The sequence below is a fragment of the Leuresthes tenuis genome, unplaced genomic scaffold (assembly GCF_036924035.1).
Source record: "Leuresthes tenuis unplaced genomic scaffold, fLeuTen1.0.hap1 SCAF_6, whole genome shotgun sequence".
Lineage (NCBI taxonomy): Eukaryota > Metazoa > Chordata > Actinopteri > Atheriniformes > Atherinopsidae > Leuresthes > Leuresthes tenuis.
In genome coordinates, this window is record NW_027325360.1 from 3,639,099 (window position 1) to 3,666,502 (window position 27,404).

The window sequence follows — 27,404 nt, forward strand, 5'->3', positions numbered from 1 at the left end:
ATTTCCAATAATGTAGGCTCTGGTTTGACTAATCACTGACCTCTCTGTACAGTCGGTGTTCAGTTCACATCATCAGTTATTTATTACGGGGGCTCCTATTTGGTCATTCATTAATTAACCTGTTGTCTAACAGTCTTAAATTTCCATTCAGTAACAACTGAGAACTCAGAATATTCAACTTCTGCCTGGAGACAGACGGATAAATAAGGAAACGTGAGATATCGATTCATCTGAGGGTGCACGATGATGCAAAAATCCGCTCTGAAGGATCCCAAAGCAGCCAAACCAACATCAAAGCCCCGATGGTGGCAATAAAAATGTGAATCAAAACGAAGGATAATAAATCCTGACAGAATTTTTATTAATCCGTCCATCAAACTAACGAGAAAGTCTATCAGAACCTCTCCCCCAAATTAAGTACTTGTTTTAATCTAAATCATGATTTCTACCAGACCTTCTACACCCAGTGACCTCGTGTGGATTTATTTCTCCGGGGTGATTGGAAATGTTTTGGAAAACGCAGCTTTTCCTGCTTGTAGACACAAGTCATTTCAAATGGTTTTAGAGGTTTTAGAGGTTTTAGATCACAAATAATCTGGCCAACTAATAAAAATGTCACCAAAGCAGGTCGCTACAGTCTGAGGGTTTGATCATTTCGTTGTTTTCTTCGATAAAAGCAGCATCCTGCACCCACCGTGTGTTTCAGCTGCCATTTTGAAACATGAGACAGATGACAGACCAGGAGAAACGAAACAAATTAGGACCCACATAATAACACCCGCTGTGGACACACAGCAATGCAGCTTCAGAGAAAAACTAATTAGCACATGCCTGAAGGAGGAGAGGATGTACAATACCATCCACGGCTGCATGTACAGGTTGTAATAAATTCCCCATGAGGTCTCATTTCCTATAACCTTTCATTTCCCTGAAGAGGGGAGGTGATTTAAGCCCGATAATTAAGGATACAGCAATGACTTTTTGAGGACGTTGACGGTGCTGCAGGAGTGGCAGATGGTGAACTCAGCATGGGACGAAAAGACAATGCAGATTTAAAGAGGAAAAAAATGAACCAGAGAGGCTTAATGTGAAAGGAGGGTTTTTTAAACCAAATCAGTCTCCCTGTCAATGTGACAAAGGTCTCCACAGGATGGAAGGATGTAAATAAAAAACGCATTTATTCCCTTTGAGTCCTGTTTAATAGTGTAGTCCTCACATTATGTGGTAAAAGAACAAAAACCTGAGTGAGAACAAAGACTCAGTCTTTCATTTGACTTCACTAACAACAATTAACATTGTTAAACTCACGTTAAACACAAATTTCCATTGAGAGGAAAACAAGGCTCAGTCTCGCGGTACAGATGCAGCGCATTGAGAACAAATATCCTTGAATGCTTCTGAAGGCTGGTTATTTATAACAGAGGAGGGCAACAGATCTGCCACAAATAAAAGCCGATAAAGAACTCAACATCCTAAATCTGAATCTCCATCAGTTGGTGTTATTTGGTTTACCCGAGCCACACAGAACTAATAATTATAAGAGCAGTTTTCAGCAGAATAGAAAGCTTTAAAATACCATAAGCAGAGCAATAATGTTTTAGAAATTCACCTCGACTGTATTTCGTGCTAGATTTGTGAAATGGGAACTTTTGTTTGACATTTTATTGGTAATTTCTTTTATATCCTCATTTTAAGGTGAGAAAAATCCCTTCTTCCTGGTCCTGGGAGCATATATTTGGGTGTTTGAAGTCACCAGCAAGTGTAAAACTCCCCAAAAACACAATCGTGGTATTTTTGGTTTGAAAGTTCCTCATTTAACGAACCGTTCTGATTTTAATTACAAAAGTACTCCTTAAGTTGACTCCGCCCCCTCTGTTAAGCCCCGCCCACTCACATCCACTCTGCTGGACGGATGAAGCCAGCTTTGGTGGAAATGTTCTGCTGTCAGCTGTACTGAGGAGCATGCATCTTCCATCCAGCAGCAGCCTCAGAGGATATAAGAGCCCAGTGGATAAACTATATCTGAGGCTAATGTTCCAGCAGAGTTAGCTAAAGACTGTGAATGTGCAGCAAACACTTTTCATCCCACTGTTTTAACAACTTGGTCCAGTTCAACGCTGGACTGAAGGAACTGAGCCACAAAGAGGATCAGTTCCAGCTCTCAGAGCCTGAACTTCAGAGCAGGGAAATGGAAGCATCTGAGAAATAACTCATGGTTTATTCATTGATTTATTTCCTCATTTAGCAGCAGCTAACGCTAACAGCTAACGCTAACAGCTAACAGCTTAGCTAATGAAGATGACGTACACCAACTTCTAAGGAGTTATTGCTGTTACTTTCTGAAAGGTGAACATTATTGTTCCCAGATTACTTTGTTAGCTGAAGCTTTCCAGTTGAACGGTTCAGTTCTGTAACCTGTAGGTGTGTTTAAGGTGTGTTTCCAACACAACACCGGTCCTCTCCTCGCTCTCGTTGCTACATTGAACGCTGTGTCTCATACAGTCTCATAGAGTCGCTGTGCTTAAACCGACAGGTATTTTAACCAAAGAATGTCTCATACATCTCAAATAGACCTCAGAAGTCACAATATGTCCCTTTGAACAGCTAAGAGCAAGTGAACAGGATTAAATGCTGCTTTCATATCACAGGAACTTTTTCATAGGGTCTTTTCTAGCACCCATGCCAACAAACCGTTCCACCAGTGTCAGTAAACACTGACAATGAGCATTACAAAACCTCTACGTTAACATAAATAAAATGTTGGCTATGTTAATAACAGCGTGTAATGTTAGTCTGGAACCAAACCGAAGGAAAGACGCTTTGATTCGTCTATCAGCAGCCAACCTTTTATCACATCACCTCAGCATTCCTATTCCACCTCAGTAATGTGAATGTAAACAGCAAAAAGCCATTAAATGTGTCACTCTGCAGCAGCAGAACAAAACAAACTCAGCCCAAACCTGATTTGGAGCCTCTAAAGAAGCTTGTTAATTCTCTCTCTGCTGGAGGCTTTTAGCCAAAGTAGTCGGTTTACTCTTTGAAGGAAAATCTTTAAGGTTGCCCGCTCCTTCCTGGAAGTCAGGGATTCACGTGCACTAAGGAGAATGCCCAGACTTGCTGCTGCAGCACAGAATGATGGAGCTCAGATAAAAACCCACAGAGTGGGAGAAAGACTTCGCTCTCTGGTTTCTACATGAAAAAAACAGCTATTTACTGTTATTTCTATTTAGGTTTAAAGTGCTGTATATTCAACCTTTAACACGTGGCTCTCAGGAGAGCTTCCTGGTTCCTAGTTACTCTTAAACGCACCACATGATGAAGATGATCTCAAGCAACGTTTAAAGCCACGATCAACTTTCTAAATGTTCCACAATATTTTAAATGTTTCACATTCTGTGGGTTGTGGCCTCGTACTAAAAGCAAGCAGAGACCTGCGGGAGAGGTGGGAGGAAGCGGCCGGCTCAGAGACAGACTATAAAAAAAAACAGCATTGTCATGGGAACACAAAGTCTACTGAAGTATGAATGATGCTTTCAGACAGTCAGCTTCACAGCTCAAGACATTTTCTAAAGCCTGACAGAAATTCAAAAACTGAATGCAAATTTAAGCCTCAAAAAACACACGACAGTCTTTGTTGTTGTTCTTTATTGAAAATGTTGCCGTTTCCATTCCCAGTGGGAATGAAACGCAGCCAGACTCACAAGTCACACTGCAGCCGTGCTAAAAAAGCAGCCACTTAGGCTGCTGTAATGCTCTCTGGACAGCTACATCCACCAAATGGCTGCAGTCTGCGAGTAAAACCCATCCCGTCCGCAGGTATTCTGGCCCTAATGCCTCCTCCAGCCCTGCCCGCCCCCCTCTTCCACTCTGAAGTGACGTTAGATGAACCTGGGGACGGTTTTATTTTGAGGCTGTGTTTATTTAGGTCGTTTTCACCGCAGGGAGCTTTTATGATCAGGCTTTTATGTTCAGACAAGACTTCAAATAATGTCCTGTGCAATCCTGTAAGCTTGCACCAGGCGAGAAGGGGTGAAAAGATAAAAAGCAAGAAAAAAAGAGCCTTGTTGTCTCATACAAAGCTGCTGTAACATTTGATCTGACAACAAAAGCGAATGCAGACACACTCATAACAACCCAAGTGCTGGGAATGACACAGTTTTCGGCTCGTGGGAGTTCTGCTCTGACAAAAACAAAACCTAACTGGATTATATCGACTTAAAACTTGCAGCATAACATGCGGTTTCCATTCTATGGAAATTTAAGAGTAGGAATGACTGAATTTAACTGCATAATGACACAATCTTGCTTGTGACATTTCGGCTTCACACGATGAGGCGTAGAAACGTGAACTTATTTGATTGTGTGGCGATGAATGAGCTGTTGATGCAGCAGAGGAGGAGTGTAACACACCAGGTTTTCCTTTAACTGTAACACGAACACAGACTACAACCTGAGGCTTGAGTGACCTGCATGTTAAACATTAAACCATTAGGATTTAATGAAATAAAACGTCTCAGTTTCACACAGCAGTCTGTTACAGACGAGTATTAAAATAATGTGACTTTGACCCCGTCTTTGTGTGGATGATGGCTCTGTATTATTCTGATCCTACTGCTGCCATTAAATACTTTAACAGACATTTAACAAAGTGCCAGAAGCCCTCTGTAAATTAGGTTAACAACCAAAAACACTAAATATATTCTACTCTCAAGAGCCAGACAATTACTGAACGGATACATTAGTGAAAGACTTTTAGAAATATAAAAATACACCAGCATCTTGTTGGATGAAAAACTTGGATTTAAAGGTGAAAATTGCTTATTTCTGTGCATATATTTGGGTGTCTGAAGAAGAAAAAAACACAACTGTGGCATTTTGTTTTGGGCCACACATAGAGAGAATTACTCATTAGTAAAAGAGCTATAGAAAACAATTATATTGGTATCTTGTTGGATTAAAAAAGCTGGCATTTAAGTACTATGGATCTCAAAAGAAGCAGACCGCGAGGAGGAGTGGAGTCAAGTGGATCTCTCCACTTTCCAAAAATGATCCACTTGAATGTAGCTGTGAATAAATGCATGAAGAAGGAGCTGCTGTGCCGTGCCTTTATGGTATTTTCACTAAGTATGTCACAGAAATTTCATTACGATCTCAGGAAATTGTGTCAGTTACTGGAAAAAGGAAATTAAATGTCTCCTTTAAATTTCACACTGACAGTTGAGCTGCTTCATGAGGCTGGATACATACAGAACTACATTTCCTTTGCTCAATGAGGAATGGATTCTTGAGACTTTACTCAAAAAGAGGGCTTGCTTTTTCTTTACAATCACACACCGTTGAACACACCACTGACTTATCCACGCAGTGCACCCATACTCTGGGATTATGGCGATGTCATCTGTGGACATTCAACTGCTTCCAGTCTCAACTTCAGCTTCAGATCCTGTCCTTAGACTATTTTTTAAATCAACATTTAACTCATTGTTGTCTCCACCAGGCTGACAGAAAGTGGTTGGGCTTGGAGCATCGTCTGCCTCTCTTGTATGTTGTTGTGTAGACGCCATCCCTGTTTTTTCCGAGGCTGATTCAACATGCTGACCCGACCCGGTCCGTCAGTGTCGATATGTTTGGCTGCTCAGCATAATTAACGAGTCCACAAGAAGGGACGTGGCAGAGACAACAGACAGCACAGTTAACACGTCTCTTTACAGCAGGGGTCGGGAACCTATGGCTCGCGAGCCAGGTGTGGCTCTTTTGATGACTGCATCTGGCTCGCAGATAAAACTAAATATTCTCACTTGTTTTAATCCATCCATCGATTTTTCATGTCCTGTTCAGGGCTGCAGGAGCGATTGTCCATTATTTTAATTGGATGATACTGGACTACGTTGGCAGCGTAAAACAGGTAAACGCCCCCTTTTGAATCAGTCTGCTCGGTCATTAGCTCAAAGCTAACCCTTCGACGAAGAAGATGGCGAAAAGAAAAAAAGATGACGAGTATCGTACATTTCAGGCCGAATGGACTGAAGAATTCACCTTTGTGGAGAGAGCAAATTCTGCGGTGTGTCTAATTTGCAAAGACAAAATGACATAGATGAAACGGTCGAATGTAAAGCGGCACTTCGACACGCGCCATGCTACCTTTGCATCAAAATACCCGGCAGGAGACAGCAGAAAGAAAGCGTGAATTCACTTTTAAAATATATTATATGGCTCTCATTGAAATAAATTTCCAAATTTTTTGCTTTCATGGCTCTCTTAGTCAAAAAAGGTTCCCGACCCCTGCTTTACAGGCTGCATTTCTAAACCAGCTGATAATATACATCCCTGCACCTCCTGACCGGCGTTCATATGATGTCTGGTTTGCCCAGAGACAAGGACAACATGATGAGACCCAGCAGGGTCTTCACATCACTTTGGTGTATAAGAGCCCAAACAGAAACACGTGATTTTATAAGCCTGCCATCATTCGGCTTATTTAAGTGATAAAGTTCTGTATTAAGGGCTGAAATAGGAAAAACTGCTCCTTGTTTTCACACTAAACAAACTTGGAACAAACGGAACTTAACTTTCGTACCTTCAGGTTAGTAAAACCCATAATTTGTTACGTTTATTTACGGTATTCACTTTAACTGAACTATCAGCATCACAAAGAATGAAATTATGCTCATTTTTATTCCCAGAGCCCTGAAAGAGAATAGTTTGAGCTTAACTTGTGTTAACTGTAATAACTTAAACCAACCAGTGTATGATTAGAATTCAAAGACTTTCTAAGAGTCCATGGATAGAAATGTTAAAATGTAAAAATTCTGATAATAAATATTGTTGCAGCTGGGGATGGGAATCGAGAACCGGTTCCTGAAGAGAGCCGGCTTCCAGTATTCTGATTCCGTGGAATCGTTAATCCGCCTGCCAAACGATCCCGTTAATAGGTTCTGACGCATTTGCGCGATGACGTCATGTGCACACTTCGTCTTTTGGCTCAGAATGTTTCCAACATGGCGTCGAGGCAGAAGCGCTCCAAAGTTTGGTTATATTTCACCAGAAAGGACAATACGAGGGCCAGTTGCAACACCAGCAGAGCTCAAAGGGGGAAATGCCTCCAACACGCTGAAACATTTGACCACACAGCATGCAGTTACTTTGCACGAAGCTGCTAAGCGATAGCGGCGACTCTCGCGAGGGAGCTCGCGGCACAGCGTCTTCCGTCTCAAAAGTCCCAGGTAAGGTAAAACTTCCAGGTCCTGTTGATTGTAAGAATGTTAGCGGCATACTGTATGAATAATTTCCATCTGATATTAACATTTAGTTGAGAGGACTGCTAGCGCGAGGCAGGCTCCCGCGTACCTGCATCTTCCCCTTTCATCGAGGCAGGGAAAAGTAAAATGACAGAGCCGAAAATAGATGAATGTCACCGAGCAATTACTAGACTTGTAGTAAAAGGTTTGCACCCTCTTGCCACGGATTGTAGAGGCAGGTCTGACACATAAGATCTACATCTTGTATTTTTAATTCGAACAACTGTGTGCGTTTTGGCCTGATGACCTCAGCGTCAGACGCAGTTCTGCAGCTTTCTTCTCACTGGTAGGCAGTTCTGTGTGGGCGTCGAGCCAGAACATTGAGCGGATTATAATGCATTTCATTCCAGATACTGTAACCCTGAACATTATGACCCGCCGCTGCACAGCAGAGAACATATTTCACCACAAATTCTGTGCAGAGCAGAAGTCCTGCTCTGCTGCAGAGGCAGTAAAAAACGACTGCAAACGTTATATAAGTGAGCCACAGCTGGTGGAGTGCAGCAACACATCAACACACAGGAAGGTAATGTTTACCTCCAAAAAAAACACCAGTCAGCTCCCAGCATGCTCTACTTTCACAGTCCGACGCTTGTGAGAAACGTGCGGCCGGCTTAAAGTGCCTTTTCTGGAAGATCAAGGTAAGGGATGAGGAAATGTGTGGAAAAAAAAAAGCCTTGTTGTTTTTCTGAAGTTCTGTTGACGTCTTTGTTGACGAACCGTTATCTCGGAGGCTAGGAGCCGCAGATGATCGGTTTATTTTAAGGACGCATCACCTCAGGGGTTCTGAAAAAGTGCTAATTGGAGACCAGCGGCTGCAAACATCAGGTGCAGCTGATGTGTGGACAGGCAAAGCCAGGCAGCCACAGTCTCACACCCGCTTTCTCATTACAGCAACATGATTCAAGACAAAGCAGGGTTCAATTCGCTCTCCTAATTTGCAGGTTTATGGATCTGAGGAGACATTTTAAAGCCCCGCGTGTCAAATTAGCGACTTGTGATAAACAGAAGTGACATTACGTGATACCATCCCTGGGTTCAAGTCTACAATCTGAGTGCAACTGCTAAAAGTTGGATTTAATTTGTCTCTGATAATTGTGTTTGCCTCTGAGTGAACAGCTGCGTGAGCTGTTCATGAATGAAGCTTTTTCACAGCGGATGACTGCATTCTACTTCCCTGCGTTTCTGCTACCTGGTTCAATGTTGAGACTTACTGTGACACTTAATGGAGCTCAGGTATCATTAATTCAACCTGCACTTTCCCTGCTGTGAAAAAGGTCTGCTAACACGTCAGCTTTAAAGGGATTTAACAACCAGGACGATGTGTCATTCTGTGCCTCTGAGGAAAAATGCACCCGCTAACCTTTCTGTTTATAGAGTATGAACACGGTAATAAAAGTGCCTCACAGTTCACTTCAGGCTGAAAACGACAACCCTAAATAATTATCCTTTCTAATGAAACCAACCTGAGAAGCTGGTGGAAAAGACTCCGCTGTTTTCTACCCACGGGACTCGGGGTGATTAACTGATCATCAAAAATGCTTCAGAGTGTTGTAAATATGAAGTAAAACACTGTCATTTCTGTTCAGTTGTTAGGTGGAGTTGGACAACAAAAACTAGCTCATTTCAACAGGTTTTCAGCCACTAAAACATGAGGATTATATCTTTTCTACTCTAAACTACCATTACCTGGGTATGAGGGGAAGCCTTTAGACTCGTTTTACAGCTGCTGGGTGTCGTGGGAACGCGGGGAAGAGGGTTTCCCCACTTTCTGAGGTCAAAGTTATCAGAGACGGACTCGGCCCAGAGTTACGAGACAGGACCCACAAACCGCTTCTCCACCTGAACCGTCACCGAGGGAAGTGAGCGGCGATCATCCACCTCCATGAGGGAGAAGAACTTTTCTGCTTAACAGATCCACAGTCAAACAAGCTCAACTGCCTGATGTCTGAGGCGAGAACGTTTTTTTTGTTTTATGCAGCATTTGTGCAACATTTGGGAGGTGAACGCTGAGCCATGGAAAAAGAAAATGGCCAACATGCCCCAGATCAAACATTCTGTCCAAATCTGACCCCAAAAACACCAAGATGGCGGTCGGTCCAATGGCTTTCTCTTTATTTAAAAAAACCCAGTATGGTGTGACCTTGAGTGACCTTGTGCAATTTCAAGCGTCATTTAATTCTCAATGTTTTATTCTGAGCTTGAATTCCCCTTTAGAAAAGTTCTAATAATGTATTTACTGCTGGAGCAAATGGAGCCTCTCTAACACAACGCTGTGCTTCATTCTTCAGATCCCTCCATCTTTTATCTGAGCCTCGGTGGCCACCATCAGCAAGTAAAGAGCATCATAATTCAATCTGAAATGCACTACAGTGGAGCTGCAAATACATCAGGAATGTATTTAATGTGGCAGCAAGCTGTGCACACAGGTATAAAAGAACAATCCGACTCAGGACTCAGGCGTGGTTAAAATTTAAAGTTTAAATCAGCATCTGGACAGGCTGCTGTTTCTGTTTGTGCTGAAACCAGACGGCGGTCAGCTGGTGACTTTTAAGGTGATTTCTCCACCTTAATCTTCATGCTGACATCACTCAGTAAGAAGAGCGAGCTGCACGGTGTGTGTTTGAGGGTTCAGAGCAGAGCTGGAAAGCGTATAAATAAGTGATAGTTTAATCTTTGCAGTTTCAGATCACAAACAGCTCAGTGTGAGGAGACAAATGGAAAACCTGAGTAAAGTCAACATCCATGACTCATGTCCTCCAGCCTCTCGCTGGCTGCTTACCTGTGAGCGGTTTTACCTGCAGCCTGAGCCGAGTCGGGGGGAGGGGGGACACCCACACAGAAGGCTCAGACCACAGAGCGGCTTTGTTATGAAACTGCAGCTTTAGTGTTTTATTTTTCAGAGGATTAGGCCTTCATTAATGCATTAATGGATCAGCTCTGCGTAGAGAGCCTGAAAACACCAGAGTGAGCACACCACTCTCATCCCCGTGTGGTACTAAGAGCAGGGTGGAGGGGGGGTGCAGAGATTTTGCTGCTCTGCATCAGGAAGGAGTTTTATAGAGAGGCAGATCAGCTCGATAGTTTGACGGTTAAGTCCCCAAAAAGACTATCAGATTTAAATTAAACAGATGATGGATTCAGCTCAGAATAATCTGGAAAAGTTGGAAATGTGGCCTGAGATTCACAGCAAGGCAAACTTCGGTTGTCGTCATTTTCATTGTGAGGGGTCAGCTGATGGTCTGCAGCTTCCTGAGGACGACTCTCCGCCCCCCCTGTGGTCCCCTGATGTGCTTTATGGGAGCTTCTCAGTGATGAAACTAAAGTTTTACTTTAATTTACTGCTCCACGGTCATATAGTCCCTCCCAACACAGCAGAACCATAAGATCCCGTGTTATCTGCGTCTTCTTCTGTGGTGGCTTTTTAAGTAACGCTGACTTGCTCTTTTTGTATCAACAGACTTGTTTCTTTAAACTTTAATGGGACTCCAGCATCGCCTGGTGTCTCTCCGGTGGAAAGGTGAAATAAAACATCTAAAATGAACACGTCTTCCAGGTCCAGTAGATGCACGAAGAGCGATTAGTTGGGAAAAGTCAACAAGGAAATGGTGCAAGACTTTGTTTTTCTTTCTTAGATGCCATAATTTGATTTTTCTCGGCCGCACTGCAGTGTGAGAGTGGAGCTTTCGTCTTTGTTTGGATATTTAAAGCCTCGCTGTGACTCTGCAGAGACAGAAGATACTGAACCATTAAACCAAACAACACAGCTGAAGACAGCAAAGAAAGTGAAAACTTTGACAGTCGGGATACTGTCAGAGTAGATTTGTACCCAAACGCCGTGTAAAAGTGCCTCTGCGTCGAGTCGAAGGAAACTTGTGCCTGAAAATTATGAGAAGAAAGCGAGAGCAGAACGGCTTTATTACTGTGCTCCAGCACAGAAGGAAGCTTGCCTTGCATCTTTACTGCTTGCTGTAACATCCTTTATCATCCTTAGTGTGTGCGAAGCCCTTTCAGCTCCAGCCTGGAAAGTTTCACAGACAGCAGCTTAAGTTTACATCTGATGTGTCTCTGAAGTGCTGCAGTGAAAGCCCTTTAACATGGAAATTAAATATTTAAGATGGATTTCTACTGAGGATGTTGGCTGGCAATAAGAGAAGCTGAAGCATCCTTTATCCCTTTAAATCTAACATTTTCACAACTTTCTGAGTAATTAACCCAACAGCTTCCTGAACAACACAAAGAAGTTTTTAGTGGACAGAATGTCCCTTTAATGGTGATAAAAGTTGCCTAAAACTCCTTTTCATGCTTTATCCAAGTGAATTGAGAGCTTTTCTAGAACGATGAGGAATGAAGTTTGTTCTCTTTTGAAAGTGGAGATCAGTTATTGGTATTTTAACTGTCATTAAACATCAACATGCAGCTCATAAATGTGCCGTTTTTACCGGGAGCTGCAACAATAAGGATCCGATCTCATCTGGCCGAGGGAACGATGCGTCTCCAACGGCGACAGCCTGAGCATCGCTGCTGTCTCATTACACAATAACACGAGGCAGCAGGTAAAATTTGATGTATGCGTGGAAGCAAATCAGCTCCTGGGTGCAATTTCAGCTCCTTGTCCAGCCTTCAGCCAATCAGAACAGAGCGACACATGAAGCCAGTCGCCTGCAATTTGTGCACGCAGCAGGTGTGTGTGTGTGTGCAGGTGTGTGTGTGTGTGTGTGTGTGTGTGTGTGTGTGTGTGTGTGTGTGTGTGTGTGTGTGTGTGTGTGTGTGTGTGTGTGTGTGTGTGTGTGTGTGTGTGTGTGTGTGTGTGTGTGTGTGTGTGTGTGTGTGTGTGTGTGTGTGTGTGTGTGTGTGTGTGTGTGTGTGTGTGTGTGTGTGTGTGTGTGCGTGTGTGCGTGTGCGCGTGTGCGTGCGTGCGTGCGCGCGCGCGCGCAGAGGCAGGTGGTGATTCCACCTCTCAGGCAGGTAATGGAGACATCATGTGACTGCACATGGCTGAGCGCTCAGGGCTGATTCGGGAGACAGAAACTGGACAGAATTCACTGCTTTCTCCCATAAAGCCTCCAAACCTCAGAGCTGATGGACAGTTTCATCTTCTAGGAAACTCGGCTGGATATTCCCGAGGCTGACAGCCTGACATTTAGAGGCCAGTAGGTTCTGAGGCGACGTACAGCAGGCGTGTGAACGCAACCACGGCAACTTTCAGAAGCTAAACAGCAAAATGATTCAACTGAAAGTAGAAAAATCTCTGCTCCATGAGTGGTGGACGGTTCATTTCAACACGAGGACATCCTGGGTGGATACCAAAGCACCTTGTGTGATCCCAGAGTAAAGTCCCAGTGTAAACGGCTCATTTTAATATGCAGCAGCGTAGTATTGGGCTCCAGTCCAGGCAGCCTTCATGGATTCAGCCCAATTCATTCCATCCATTCACCTTCTTCAGTGCACAGCCTCCTGGGCTCACAGGGCTGCTGCAGACCGGCTGCTACAACAGAGCTATCAAATAAAGCTGTGAACGGCACAGAGGTCAGACTAAAAGGAAGGTTTCTGTGCTTTCACCTCTCCTGATCGATTGGACATCGACCTTTTCTGGGCTATTCCTTTTCCTAACGTGACTTTTTGCTACTGTGACCTTTTCACATCTCTAATGGAGTCAAAGCTCCTTTTTCACTGGGACATTTAGAAATTTAAGGCGATTTCTGCAGTTTTTGTGATTTTGAAAGCAAAAACCGTTTGTGGAAGATTGAAAATTATAACGGCTCACGTTCTCTCCTCCTGCCAATAGAACCAAGGTTAAGCAGCCATTAATGCTCAAGAGTGTTCCCCTTGAAGCCTCCAAGTTCAGACAATAGAGGAAAAACTGCGTTTTTCTTTGCTTGGTGAAGACAAAGTTATTTTTCAATGATTATTTCAGGCAGTTTCAGCCTTTAATGGATGATGAACAGGAGGAAACAAGCGTGTCGGCAGCTTATAAAACATCATTTAATACAAAATCTGAACAAATGATGAACTGGCTGTGAAGGGGAATTCTTCTCCAAGGCAGTAAAATACAATCTAATCAATAAAATTAATGCAGATTTGTAAGGACACGCCGCACAATCCTCTCTCATTAGAGCAGAGGCGTTTCTTCCATTGATTTCAGTTCATTAACATTACAGCATGTCGATATCTGGACTGAGTTTGCATCACAAACTTTCCAGTTTCCTATCTAACTTGGTTCATGTGACTGTTTAGGTTCTTTAGGTTCTTCGCTCAGACCCTGGAAGCCCCCCCCCCACACAGGGTTTACTGCCTGCAATGCAAACAGAAACATCTTGTAGATGTTCTTATGTCCCTTCATTTGGTTGTTTGTGTAAATTAGCTTTATTAAAAGGGACGTTTCTCTCACATAAGTCTTTTATTCTTAACTTTATCTCCATTTGTTCCTCACTGAAACCCGACTGAATTTCACCAGCTCCAGGAGTTACGCCCACCATGACGGGTCCACCCTGGTCTACTGTTACTGTGGGCTCCAACACCCAAAGGTTTGAGGGTTTATTGTTGACTTGGTTTATCAAACGACTACAAAGGAAACTTTGGGTAATTCCACTGACCGACTTCATTGTATCTAGAAAACAAAAAACAGTTTGAGATTTGACGGCAGAAACCCACTGACAGGTTGGGAGAGACAGAAGTCCACAGAATATACAAGAGAAGCAGCGTTCTGGAAGATTCTGCAGTCAGATAACAGGTGAGGGTGTCAGGATTAGGAAAAACAGGAGCATCCACCAAAGGTTTGGTCTTTCCAACAGTCTCAGCTCACCACTTTGTGCCAAACTCTGTCAAAGAATCATTCGTTCACTTCTCAGAGTAAGCCTGTAAAGAACTTTGGTCTTTCAGCATCTACAGAGCAGAATATTGTGAACAGCTTCAGGGAGTCTGGGGAAATCTCAGTGTGGAAAAGGCCAAGGACAGAAACCTCTGTTGGATGAGCTCGGAGCCCTCAGGCAGCACTGCAGGAGAAACCGTCAGGCCACCATGATCCATACAGCCACATGGGCTCAGGAGGAGCTGGGAAAAGCATTTCCACTCAACACAGTCCACGGCTGCATCCAGAAATGTGAGCTGAAGCTGCATCACACCAGGAGGAAGCCATATATCAGCTCTGAGCAGAACCACGGCCCAGTTCTCTGGACTCCAGCTCATCTCAGAGGGACAGAAAGACAGTGGACACGTGTTCTGTGGGCAGATGAGTCCACGTTTCAGCTGCTTCTGGGAAAAACTGATGAGAAAGAGCATCCAGGCTGTTCTCAGAGGAAGGTTTAAAGCCAGCGTCTGTGATGGTCTGGGGCTGCAGCAGAGTCCATGGCATGGAGGGCTTCATCTGGGTGAAGGTACCACTGATGCACAGCTGGATGTTGGAGTTCTGGAGAGACAGATGCTGCCATCAAGGTGACTTCTGTGGTTATTTCAGCAGGACGATGCCAGACCTCATTCTGCAGGACTTCCAGCAGCTTCATACACAGAGTGTGTGAGCTCGGCTGCCTGCCTGCAGTCCACATCTGTCTCCTGCTGCAGATGTTGGAGCATCATGAAGAGGAGAACCAGACAACAGCAACCAGGGACTGCTGAGCAGCTGGAATCTGGGATTCAACAGGAATGGAGACAGATTCCTCTGAAAAACTGCAACAATCAGTTTCCTCAGTTCCCAAACCATTAAAAAGTCTCTTTAAAAGGAACACGATGGGAAACACGACTCCAGAACAACTTCTGAGTGTTGATGCTTTAAATTCCTGATTCGTTTACCTTTATTATTAACATGAAGTCAGTGAAGCTTAAATAAAACTTCAGAAAACTTCCCAAACTCTTCTGAACGGGGCTGATTCCATTTTCTCAGATCAAAAGTCCCGTCAGGTGCTCAGTATGCTCTGAGATTTTATACAAAAATGACATCAAAGCAGTCATGTGCATGCACAGTTCTCACATGCGCTCTGACTCTGCTTTCAGCCACAGCAGCTCAAGCCCTGAGCAAAACCCCCTCAGTGTCAAATCCTTAACACACCATGAAAGACACAACAAAGAAACTTGAGCTTTTGTGTCGTTAGCTGAGGAGATAAAAGCTCCAGCTCTGGCGGGTTTTGTGGGTCATGATGCAATGCTGAACTCCACTGAGCTCGGATGAAGCTGCAGGAGTCTGAAGCAGCACGGTCCTCTAATGGCTGTCATTAATGCGGGTCTGGATGCACTCATCCTCCACTCCACATCAGCTCCCGTGCATTTCACAGCACTCCCACTGCAGAGAGGAATAAGGGAGAAGAAGAAGATGACCCGCCCCTGGCGTGCAGCCCAGCTCACCCCGGTGTTGACACTCTATACTTTGCCCAGACTTCACCTGCTTATAAGGTTTGATTTGGTGTTCTGATGCTGTGACAAGATTCAACAGAAGCTGGACAAATCCTCAGAGTGGCAGCATGTGATGTGTGATACCACCCAGGTTCGTTTAGACCTGCTGTTGGAGGCCGTGTGGCTGCTTCAAAGCAGCCTGTAACGTGTCCCAGGAGGTGTTCAGTATTCCCTCTGCATCAGCTTTGATCTTAGACCAAATCAGCTGGTTGGACCCATTTATCCCACAGTGAACATTTTGTTAAATAAAAAGCTGCACTGCATCGTAGTTCTTTTTACAACTTTGAATTCTTACAATTCACCCGTTAATGATTCAATTAGGGCTGAAACTCTTCCTCCAGTTACTCAAACAACTCCTTTACAAAAAGTCCTCGAAGCGAACGATTTGCTTTGAATTCACACGTCCGTAGGTGCTGCGTTTGTAGCGAGTTTGAGTTGATGTCGCGATGGAGGAAGCTTTGAGGAGCAAAATGAGAAATAAAGTGAAGTCTGGGAGCAGTTCAAACGAGAGAAAAGAGGAAATACTGTGTGGCGAGGCCTCGAGTCCGCCGTACGGCGAGGCCGCTGCGGCTCGAGTCCGCCGTACGGCGAGGCCGCTGCGCCTCGAGTCCTCTGAGACTCGAGGTTGCTGAGCAGAACAAACGCATCAAATTTCACGTTCGCATTTTAACAGAAACTGTCGTCAAATTATTCTCGTTATGTAAAAGTTTAAGTTTCTATTTGTAATAACGCTAAACTTTACAATTCATACCTCACTAATTAGTGATTCTAGTTAAAGTCACAAAGTTCATGTTCAAACCTCAAAGAAACAGCGTCTTTGTGTTATTGATCCGGCTCGGTCACACAACCGTGGACCGTAATGGATGAATCATGAACTCCAGCTTTTAAAAGTGTAATTCCCAATCAGCGGCTGCATCCATCTGTTATTCACAACCTGTTGTCCCGAACCAACGCTGAGCCGATCCAGGAGCGCTTTAATGGATTCTCAGGCAGCTGAATAAAGCTGCTCAAAGTCCCATCTCTGCTCTAAAGTCGTGACTGGACTGAATGTCGTCAGACTTAAATTAAATTAACCTTATAAATCTCATTATATGGTGTTAAAAGAGAAATCTTAGGAGTTACTGCAGAGATTTCCATCCACACCATTGAGGTTTTTCACGTCAGAAAACCCTTTGAAACGCTGTTCACAGCGAGAAGCTAAAACTCTTTAAAAGTGTCCATTCAACATAAAGTGAAACATTTCCAGCAAGCTGATGAGTGATCAAATGTAAAAGTAAAGATCCTGCAGGTCTCTTGCTGTGCTGGAAGCAGGTGTCATGATGCTGAAGCATGAAAAGGAATTTAAGGTTTACACTCCACACATAACCCTGAAATCTGTTTCTTATGCTAATCCTGTGTCCTTTATGACTTTAAGAAGTGAGGACAGAAGGTTTCAGTCCCTGTGAGAGCTCTCCGTCAGGCTTTCAGAAAGCCTGCTGCTCCACGAGCCGAGCAGCGCGTGAAAATAGGTAAAAAGCACGAAAAGGACAGAGAAAGCAGGATATAAGATGCTGAGATCACAGAAAGCTGCCTGTGGGCAGGTGTTTAGCTGCTCTATCCCTGGTTCGCTGGAAGAAGAAGCCTCAGCTTACTCTAAACTGATTAGGAGGCTCATTAAAGTCGATTATTTATATAGAGTTGATGCAAAGGTGACAGTAAATAACATGTGAGGACGAAAGCGTCTCCATTTTCAGATGAAAAGGGTCAACAGGGGAGCTGAGACACTTCCTTCACCCACTGGCTCATCTATGGCTGCCTCCAACTCTTCAAACTCAACCAGGCCCACGATAAAAAAACAGAGGATTCAAAATATCACACGGTGATAAGACCAAGGCAGCAGAAAACCATATTCCATGTATTAAGATGGATAAAAGACCCTTTTGAAGTGTTGAAGAACAGCGTAACTGCATCGTTGGGGAGTCATTTTAACAACATGTGCTTTAATAGTTTAATAGAAGATAAAAAAGCTTCTGTTGAGACTGGAGATAGAAGCAGGAAAAGTTATTTTTCACTGCAGAAAATGTGTCAGAATGACTGCAGGTTAGAAATTACTCTGAAAAGTAGGTTTGAATGAATGAATGAAGGACTTTCTTTACAGCTAACGGTTTAAAACTTGACTGCTGACAGTTTAAGTTATAAACCTGGTTCTGCTAACATAAGGTTTTTACAATTATTCGTGATATTTCAACTTAAAGAAACATCAGGAATTTCTGATTTCTGGACTCAAATCTGTTATAAAATATTAACGCCACAACAAGAACATTTTTTTATTTTTATTTTTTTATTGTAAGGTGACCTTGGGTGACTTGAAAGGTGTCTCCAAATAAAATGTATTATTATTATTATTATTATTATTACCAAACACCCCTGATAATTGCTCCTTTTATTCATTCATTGATTCCTTTTTGGATGATTTTCCCCTGAGATGCAGCACCTCTTAAATGTTATTGTAGGAGTAATACTAACGTTAATATTACTGATATTAATGTTGTTGCTGTATTATCACTGCTGCTATACGAATTAAATATAATAACATCCCTTACTAACCACTTCCTTTATCTTTAATTAATCTCATTTTTCTTCTATAACATCTTATTTCTAACACTTGAACATCACCCCTTCAGCTGTGGGCTGTAACACCACAGCCTTAACAACAAATCTGTGTGAGCCACACGCATTCATCTATTAATTATGTTAAAGAGACCACAAAGACACCATCAACAGCCCACAAAAATGTCAAGAGCCTGTAAAGCGCAGCAGTGTGGTGCCTGGCTGGAAAGCAAAGCTCTGGGCTGTGGTTTCTCAGCCAAAAACGAGTCAGAAGCACAGTTTTAAGGTTCACAAACTTCTCAAGTGTTGCAATAACTAGCACAATTGTAGTCTTTAAACAGCAAGTGCTAACCCACCGGTTTTCTCCTGTCACATATGACAGATGCAGGTTTTCCAAATACTCATGTTGATGATGTTATTTCAGCTCTTTGCACTCATTTACCCAAACCTTGCAGTAATATAGGTTCAAATCTCTTTAAAAACACACAAACATGGGGGAAACACACACAAATCAGACACTCTCCAGGCATCCAGATGGTTGAAAGAAGTCATCCAAAGAAAGTTTGAAGTAACAATGACTCGTGGCTTCACAAGCAGCATATCTTTCAGCTCATTTAGCTCTAATTTCTGCAACTTTTCTGATTGCTTCTCCCTGGTGGAGCTCCTTTCCAGCAGCTGGGGCAGCGATGCTGAACGCCACTTAAGCAGCAATAAAGAACAGACACAAAGATACAGAATCATGAAGAAAGACCGAGCAGAAGCAGCTAAAGAGACCGATTAAAGAGCAAAACGCTGTCAAATTAAAGTCAGATCTGGGCTTTATGCACAGCACAAAAAGAACAGTTTTATAAACTGGCTAAAACACGGATTTACTAAACATGACAGAAGATTTTAGTGAAGTTTGACTGTCCAAATTCTAAGGGTCTGACATGTGATACAAATACGATTAAAACGTTAATGGAAGCTGATGGCAGCTGCCACAGTTCAAGCATCTGGAGAGCTGCAGGGTTTCTGTTTTCAGGAGAAAATAAAGACAAAAGTCAGGGAGGCGGCAGGTTCAGATCGGGTTCCTTCTCCGTCATCGTCGGGGCTCGAAGGCGGCGGTTCTCTGAGGTATATCGTGCACAGCGAGCTGAGCTCTCTGGGTTGGGGGAATCGGGGCGAATGATGAGCGGAAATGTGAGAAGACCGAGCTGATGGCAGCAGGAAACTCTGCTCCGGTTTCACAGCTTTATACCACCTGATCCGTTCAGTCACCGATGAGAAGCAGGTTCTGCTAAGAGGCCCAGGAAACAACAGACTCATCAACCTGCCCACAGAGTAAAGTCCGTAAACCTTTGACCTCTGACACCACGCATCAGTTTCTGTACGATTCTGGGACCATTTTCGGCGTTTTTCCTGTCATGATCACGGTTTGGCTTTAAATGGCAGCAGATCGTGAGCTCCTCATTAAGCTTTGCCTTGTTGCAAGGTGGGAGGGACCCAGAACTAATCTGTCTGAAGAAACCCGGAGATTAAACAGGTCCTTGGTTCCAGAAACTAAAACAGAATGATCAATCATCGTATTTACAGCTGCTGAAGCTCTATGGAGAGCATTCAAGGCTTCACATTTAGCGCGGGATTGTGGGTAAACCTGCAAATTTAACATTTAACACTGTTGAGGCCCAGCGCTGCTCAGATGGACTACTGCAGAACAAGCTTGGCTGCATGTAAACGTCAACTGTACAGAGAGAAAAGGTCTGAAAGTGAATAAATCCTGTTTGGAGTGTGAGTAGAGTTTCAGCCCGAAGCCGGACAGGTAGTGACGGTGCTCAGCTGCAGGGGCAGAAGAGAAGGAACCGGACTGGTTTAAACGCAGTGAATGAGCGCAGTTATTGGAGAATTGCCTAATCAATCGGTTATCTATTCATTCTTCTTCCATACAGCAGCGTGAAAAGACGACAGGCTGCCTTAAACATCCATCTGCAGATCGCCCAGGGTTTCAGTGGCCTCTGCAGCGGTTTAATTCCCACAATCCTTCACTTTGTCTGAGCTCAGAGCTCAGCAAACACACTCAAACACACACTCATTACGTAGCTCATCCTGTTAATATCGGTGGTATGACACGATATCACATATTTCTACAGAAATACATTTTCCAAACAACAGAACAGGCTGAATGAAGATTGGATTCCTTCATTAGGACAGAAGAACCTTTAAAGACTTCTGATTGGTCTGCAGCTTCATCTGCTGTCGGTCATGAATTCCCTGAATGAGTGCTGCAGGTCTGCCTTCAACAACAAAGTGTCTCCGGTTACCATGGAGAACTGCTTCACACGAGCTGTTAAATGCTTTTTCAAAGCCTTTCACGCTGAGAAAAAGAATATGAAAAGCAGCTCAGGACAGATATTTTTCAACAGGGGACATCCAAGCACCAACGGAGGTTCACTTTGTGCATCTCTGACGCGAAGAGAGTGTGAAAAGAGCAGCATCACAGCCGCCATCCGACTCCTAAAACTTTCCATCACAGCAGCTGTAGGAGAAGAAATCAAAGCTGAAGCTCCAATTATTCACCAATACTTTAAGAAGAATGAATGAATGAACGTGTGCTATAGCTCTGTTAGCTCATAGCTCTGTTAGCTCATAGCTGCTGTTATGTGGCTACTTGCAGCTATAGGAGAGCTAACGGAGGGATTTCTACACAGGCACTCTACTGGGACCACTTCATCCACACGCCCCCCTGCAGCACAGTTTGTTCACTCCGTGCTCTGTGACAGTCGGCTAACTTCACACAGAGTTTGCTACTGCTAGTTTTGTGCAACATGGCAGGATATTTATCAGATTTTGACAATGTGAACGAGGACTTTGAGTAAGATGGACGTTCTTACCGGAGTGAATAAACTGTGCTGCAGGGGGGCGTGTGGATGAAGTGGTCCCAGTAGAGTGCCTGTGTAGAAATCCCTCCGTTAGCTCTCCTATAGCTGCAAGTAGCCACATAACAGCAGCTCTGAGCTAACAGAGCTATAGTACACGTTCATTCATTCATTCTTCTTAAAGTATTGGTGAAATAAAGACAGATAATGCCTTATTTAGAGGCTGCATCCTCTAAGCCCCGTTCACTCCGTTATATGGATCTCCAGTTATCTAAATATCTTCCGAAGGACGCCGACTTTCTCCAAACTGTTCTCTGTGAGCAGATGAACGTATTTCATGCCAGAAATGAGGTCCAGGTTTAAAAATACCGGAGTTCCCCAAGACTTTGCAATGCGATGATCAAAAAAACGTCTCTGCTGGAGCAACAACAGCCTCCGAAAGATGGAGTAAATCATTCAGTGCATCTTATATTAGGCAGCTGATTGTTTTTTCCTGTTGGGAATAAGGCTGCAAATACACCCCGAGCAAATAGTTCTCTAAGCCAAGATCCATGTTGTCCCCCACGTGCCGTTCTGACAACGTGATGCAGAACACGATGTTCTGGGTAAACAGGAGTTACACTTTAACACACACGCTGGAGGTGGTAAACAGTCACCTGAAAGCAGTGGAAAACCTGCCTGAACAATGCATTCAACCAGGAATTAACGACACGAATCATCCTGCAGATGCGAAACGGACTGATGTGAAGGAGTTCCAGGCCCTGAAGTTTAACAACGAGGGAAACAAAGTGCGAAAGGCTTCGAGCTGAGCAGACCTGCAGAGGTTAATGTATTCCTTACACACACGCAGGACAACTCTAATTGAAATCAAAATGTCACGTACGCACTTGATCCTCATTTACAAGACTGATGCTGCATCCTCGTCAACACTTAAGGCTGCAGGCCGGCCCGAGGCGGCCCGGCTCCAGCGCCAGGCTCCGGTTACAGTTTCTATTTACATTCCAGGGGCTCAGAGGAGCCACCTGCTCGTGTGGCACGCCAGACCCGGCTGAAAGCTGAACCCGTGACGCGTGTGACGGTGTTTATCAGGTTCAGGCAAATGTGTGAAATGCAAATACAGAGGCGGCCTTAATGGGCAGCAGGGACAGAGCTTCCCGCTGTTCCCGAACAGAAATACTCCCAGAAGATGATCCCGGGGAGAGCGCTTTGGCCGACCCGAGAACCCGAGCAGGAGAGCCTCAGATTCATTTTCATTTGAGCCTCATTTAGCAGACAGGAGCGTGTAAACAGCAGATATCACAGGCCGGGACGGAGACGTCAGCAGATACAATAATATCACATCATCCTTGGGATTGATGGACATCTGATCCCGGTTTGAGGCCTCAGAGTCGCTCCTGCAGCTCAGATTCACTCAGATGCTCAAACCCAATTCTGCAGCATTTTTTATTTATTCAGTCGGATTAAAGACATCAGCTCAAGTGTTTAAATACAAGAGTCGAGCAAATATGAATTCAAAATGTGCATCTGGCACGTTTCTATTAGCTGGTTTGGAGAGAATAAAAAAGGCTGTGGTGCTGCACGGCTGAAAGAAAAGTATTGATCGTAACCAAGAAGCAACATTTTAAATGACACCAGTCGCCATGAGAAAAATTCAAAGAGGTCTTCAGAAATGTAATAAGTGATTATTCGAGTATTGTTCAGGATCCAAACAGCTGATCAGTCATGAAAGGAAAATGTTTGCCATAAAGTCTTTTAGGAAAATGGAAAAAACGACCTGAAACGAGTGTGAAATCGTCTTTGAGTGAATCTAATGCAAAAAAAAGAACTTTTTCCAACAGCAAAAGCTGGAAAACGAAGGACCAGAATCAACTCTGAGATCTCTGCCAAATTCCCATTCAGAGAGCAGAGATACGAGGCCTCAGGCCCACGACTCTGACGGGTGTTTCAGCTCGTTTCCCCTCCCTGAGTATTATTTCAGCCGCCAGCTGCTGCAGGGATCCGACCGTCAAAAACACGTCAAAAGTATTCCCAGGGAAGCCTTTTAGGACGTCTCCCAGTTTACCAAATTAGGAGGCTGAGGTCTTTCCTCTGCTTTTGCTCGTTCCAGGACGGTTTAAGGCTTTTAATTTGCCTGTAAGAAGCCTCACACCTGGGCTGTTTTTGGGAAACGGCGATTTTATCAGACGTGAAACGTCCCGACAGCATCAAAACAAATCAGTATATATCTCCACTTCTGTGCTGAAGGGTTTATTCACATAAAAGCTAACGAGTCATTTAAATATCTATCTATCTATCTATCTATCTAATCTAATCTAATCTATATTTAAATACCGGAGAACAAACCGCGGTCATGTGACTGATGTGTTGCGTTTAAATCTGCTGAAACAACATTTGATCAATTAATCAAGCTGTTGTTCTCAGTTTTTCATGTCATCTAATGTGAGAATCTGCTGCTTTTTACATACTTTATTTACATTATTTTACAGCAAAACTGTCCATTTTTTTCTCTGAAAACATCAGATGGATCCTCCATCTTCGGAGGAAATTATTCCAGTAGAACAATGAATAACTTAATTATGCTGTCTTACATTATTGTGTTTTTAGGGTAAAATCTTTACTGTAAATACAGTAAGACAACAAAACGGACTTTGTTCAGTTCTCAGCAGCTTTAAAGTGAATATCTGGTCTGAGCTCCTTTATCCTCCAACTCAGCCTGAACCCTCTGAGACGAGCTTTCTGTCATTTCTTTAAGGAGTCTCCAGGAATAGTTCTCCAGGCTTCTTGAAGGACATCCCAAAGCTCTTCTTTGGATGTGGGCTGCCTTTTGTTCCGTTCTCTGTCAGATGATCCCACACTGCTTCAATAATGTTGAGGTCCGGGCTCTGGGGAGGATTCATCCCTCCATAAGACCTGTTGCCACTGATTTTCAGTCCACTTCTTGTGTCATTTGGCACAGCTCAGCCTTTTCTCCCTGTTTCCCTTCCTTAAGAACGGCTTCTTGACAGCCACCCTTCCATGGAGACCATTTCTGATGAGGCTTGGGCCAACAGTAGATGGATCAGCTGAAGGTCCAGATGCATCTCTCAGGTCCTGTCAGGTCACAGCTGGATTTTTTCCTCTTTCTTAAGGACATCACTTTCAGATCCTGTTCATCTGCTGTAGATAGTTTTTTAGGCCTGACACTTCTTCTTTTGTCCTCCACTTGTCCAGTTTCCTCAAATGTTTTAAGGACACACTGCACACCATGCTGAGATAAGCCAAGTTTTCAGCTAATAGCTCTTTGGGAATCACCTTGTTGCTGCAGAAATCCTATTTTCTGTCTGTCAAACTGTGTTTTCTTTGCTGTTTTTCATAGATGCAGCTTAAGAAATGGGAACAAATGATGTGTCTTTGTGACTAAAGTGTCTAAAGATCCAATTTAAAATGGCTTCTTTGCTAAGTTGTCTGTTATGTGTCGACACAACACTGGTTCATCCCTTGAGTTAGGAGCCTTTTTTCTGCCTGAATCATTCAAATATCAGAGTTAAGTGGCTTAACAAACACATTCCTCTGAAAATGTCAAAAGAAAAACTTCGATTGACCTTCAGAAAACCTGAAGAATTATTGCGTAAAACCACTTTAAAAGATTACAATCAAGTCTGACTAATCTGGAACCAAAACAAAGAAATGGGGACTGGATCAAGACTTTTTCCACAGTTCTGTCATTTTCAAATACAAACTGGTGGTTTAGAGATGAGTATAAATGATTTCCATTAGAAAGCAGGTGAAGTTTCAGTCTGAAGTATCACTAAAGAAGCATTAAGGTACAATAATGAGATCCCAAACATTTTAAATCAACTGTAACACCTGAAGCCAGAGCGACAAACTTAAAGGCTGGAAGGCTGAGTCTGTTAATCATCGATTAGGAAACCTACAAGGTGATAGGAGATAATCAATCAGGGAGCAGGTGCAGCAGCACTGAGGGGGCCTGCTTCTCCCCCTGAATGACTGCAAACAGCTGAAAATAAGCACAATTAAAACTTCATGTTTTAGATGGAACAGCTCTGCATTACCTGTATGAACAGCCCTGACCAACGATGTGTTGCCAATCAGCAGGAAAAACAAGGCAGCGGCCACGTTTCGGACCTCAGTGTGGTCCACGCGGCGCGGGCACATAACGGTGCGCGAGAGTGCAACTTACCGTTTAACAGGACATGCAATTAAACAAGTAAAGACTTCAGAAGAAGTGCACATTTAACACAAGACACGGTCCTCCAGCTGAGCCAAAGGCAGGCTGAAGTTAACCGGACAGCGGCACAACAGCAGCTCCAGGCTCATCACGCAAACTGTCACCAAAAACGGACACTTACCTCCACGAGTGCCCGCTGGAGGAGACCCGGAGAGGAGAAAGCTCAGCCGGTCAGCGCGTCCAAAGTCTGCGAAAACACTTTGTTTCTGCTGCGTCCTGTAACAGTGATTAAGTCCCTCTCTGGTGTCAGTTTGTATCCGGACAACAGCTCTCAACGTGGAGTGGCAGCCGGCGGCAGAGGCGGTAATAACAGCGGCACAAGCAGCTACTGTCTCCGGCCAGCCTGCCGTCAGCGCTCAGCGCAGGGGGTAGCGGAGGTTGCGGGCGCGCATGCGTACGACGGCAGCTACTGCAAAAACAAAGATCGTCGAATAACAGGCGTCTCCACTCTTTAGTAAAAACCGAGCACAGTTTTAGACCTGGAGTTGGGACTATTCCCCCAACAGCAAAAAAACCACGAAGTTTTCCAAAAGTTGCAGCTTTATTCTGTCTCTCTACATAGATATGTTTTTTTCGTTGTTTTTTTACCACCCTTCAGCCAACAAATGATCATTACAGTTCTTTAATTGTTAATACTCAGTGTACAATATAGTAACGTATGTGCACAATTATTCTGTCCTTTGTCTCCATAAGATCAACTTCCTGTTCCAGTATGTGGGATTTTGTTCACCTTGCAAGACAGTTTGATTTTCACGAGACCAAACATGATCAAATCCATCTTCAAGCTGTCCTTTGGTGTCCAAAACATAAAAGATTGCACTGTTCAGCAAGCAATAGTCTGGTTTTCCCTTAGATGACAACCAACAAGGCTGGCTCCATTCATCTGGTTTAAGACCCAGTTCTCCACCTTGTTTATAACACTTCATGCCATCAGGAGCTCCTCCTTCGATCTGTAAATTATGTTAGCTTGTTAAAAAGAACTTGGCAATCAAAGTATCCTGTGGGAGATATTTTTTCTCTAAGAACTTTAAAGAATAACTTGGCCTGTGAAACAAAAAAAAAAGATAATTGGAAATTCATATGAAGCTTCAGTAATTCCCATTCAGGCTTAATGAAATCTCTTTTTCGTACTTCTCATTAAAAAATATTCCATTGAGAAGCAGGAACTACTGAATTTTCTTTCTTTAAACAGCTGATTTAGTGAATATCCAGACTTTTAGCTGTGCTGTCCGTACGAGTCTCTTAAGAGCAGCTCATGGCACAACACACCATGGCTGAGAAGACATGAGTTTCCTGCAGATGGTCTCTCACTGAACTCTCTGACATTGTGCTAAAAATAGGGCTAGAAATTATAACGTTAACCTAACTACACGAGGAATGCCAGTAAAACTGTCGCTACTGGTCCCAAGATTGATGACCATCCACAACTGTGTGCACTGTGGACACAACTCAGCTGTTTAAATATGCATTTGTTCTCGTATCTGGGAAACAGCAGAACCATTACGCTGGGCTGGATACAATCAATGCCAGACTTCTGCAGAACAGCCGGTCCAACAATCTATGGCTGCGTTCACATCAGTTTGGTTGGTTGGAACGTGACATTTTTCAGCCCTTAAAGCATTTAAAGGGTCATTTAAGGGCAGCCCACAACAACGTGATTCACAGTCACTATGGGAGTCATTATGTTACTAAGATGTTCAGAGAATATGGGACAGGACAGAATGATTCACAGCACAACAAACTGAAAATCAACAATGAAAGCCACATCATGAGCATTTGGAGAAATGCTTTTATTTCTGCAGCCTTGAGGTATTTTTCTAAAAGCTCTGCAGCGATTCCCTCTGTGGATTAAAACCTCTGATGTAGTGACTGTCACAGCACTGAAAATTGTGCTTTCGTACCTCCAGCTTATGATTAGGTTTAGAGAAGGACATTTTTCAGAATGTCAGCATGTAAAGTTCACTTACAGTATTCATCAAAAACTCATTTTCTTCCAATCGAGTCAGGATTCAGAAGCTGAAATAAAACCTGCTGCTTTTTGTCTCAGTGCTC

At 43.5% G+C, this 27,404-nt stretch overlaps 1 protein-coding gene across 2 annotated transcripts in view; it reads right to left on the minus strand.

Annotated features, from left to right (window-relative positions):
• Positions 1–25,707, minus strand: part of LOC140309402 (spermatid perinuclear RNA-binding protein-like) — a 72,034-nt gene extending 46,327 nt beyond the window's left edge. For both annotated transcript variants that reach the window (XM_072387246.1, XM_072387245.1), the window contains exon 1: positions 25,474–25,707. The gene's annotated coding sequence lies outside the window, so the exon portion shown is untranslated. The remainder of the gene's footprint in view (positions 1–25,473) is intronic.
• Positions 25,708–27,404: the final 1,697 nt, after the last annotated feature.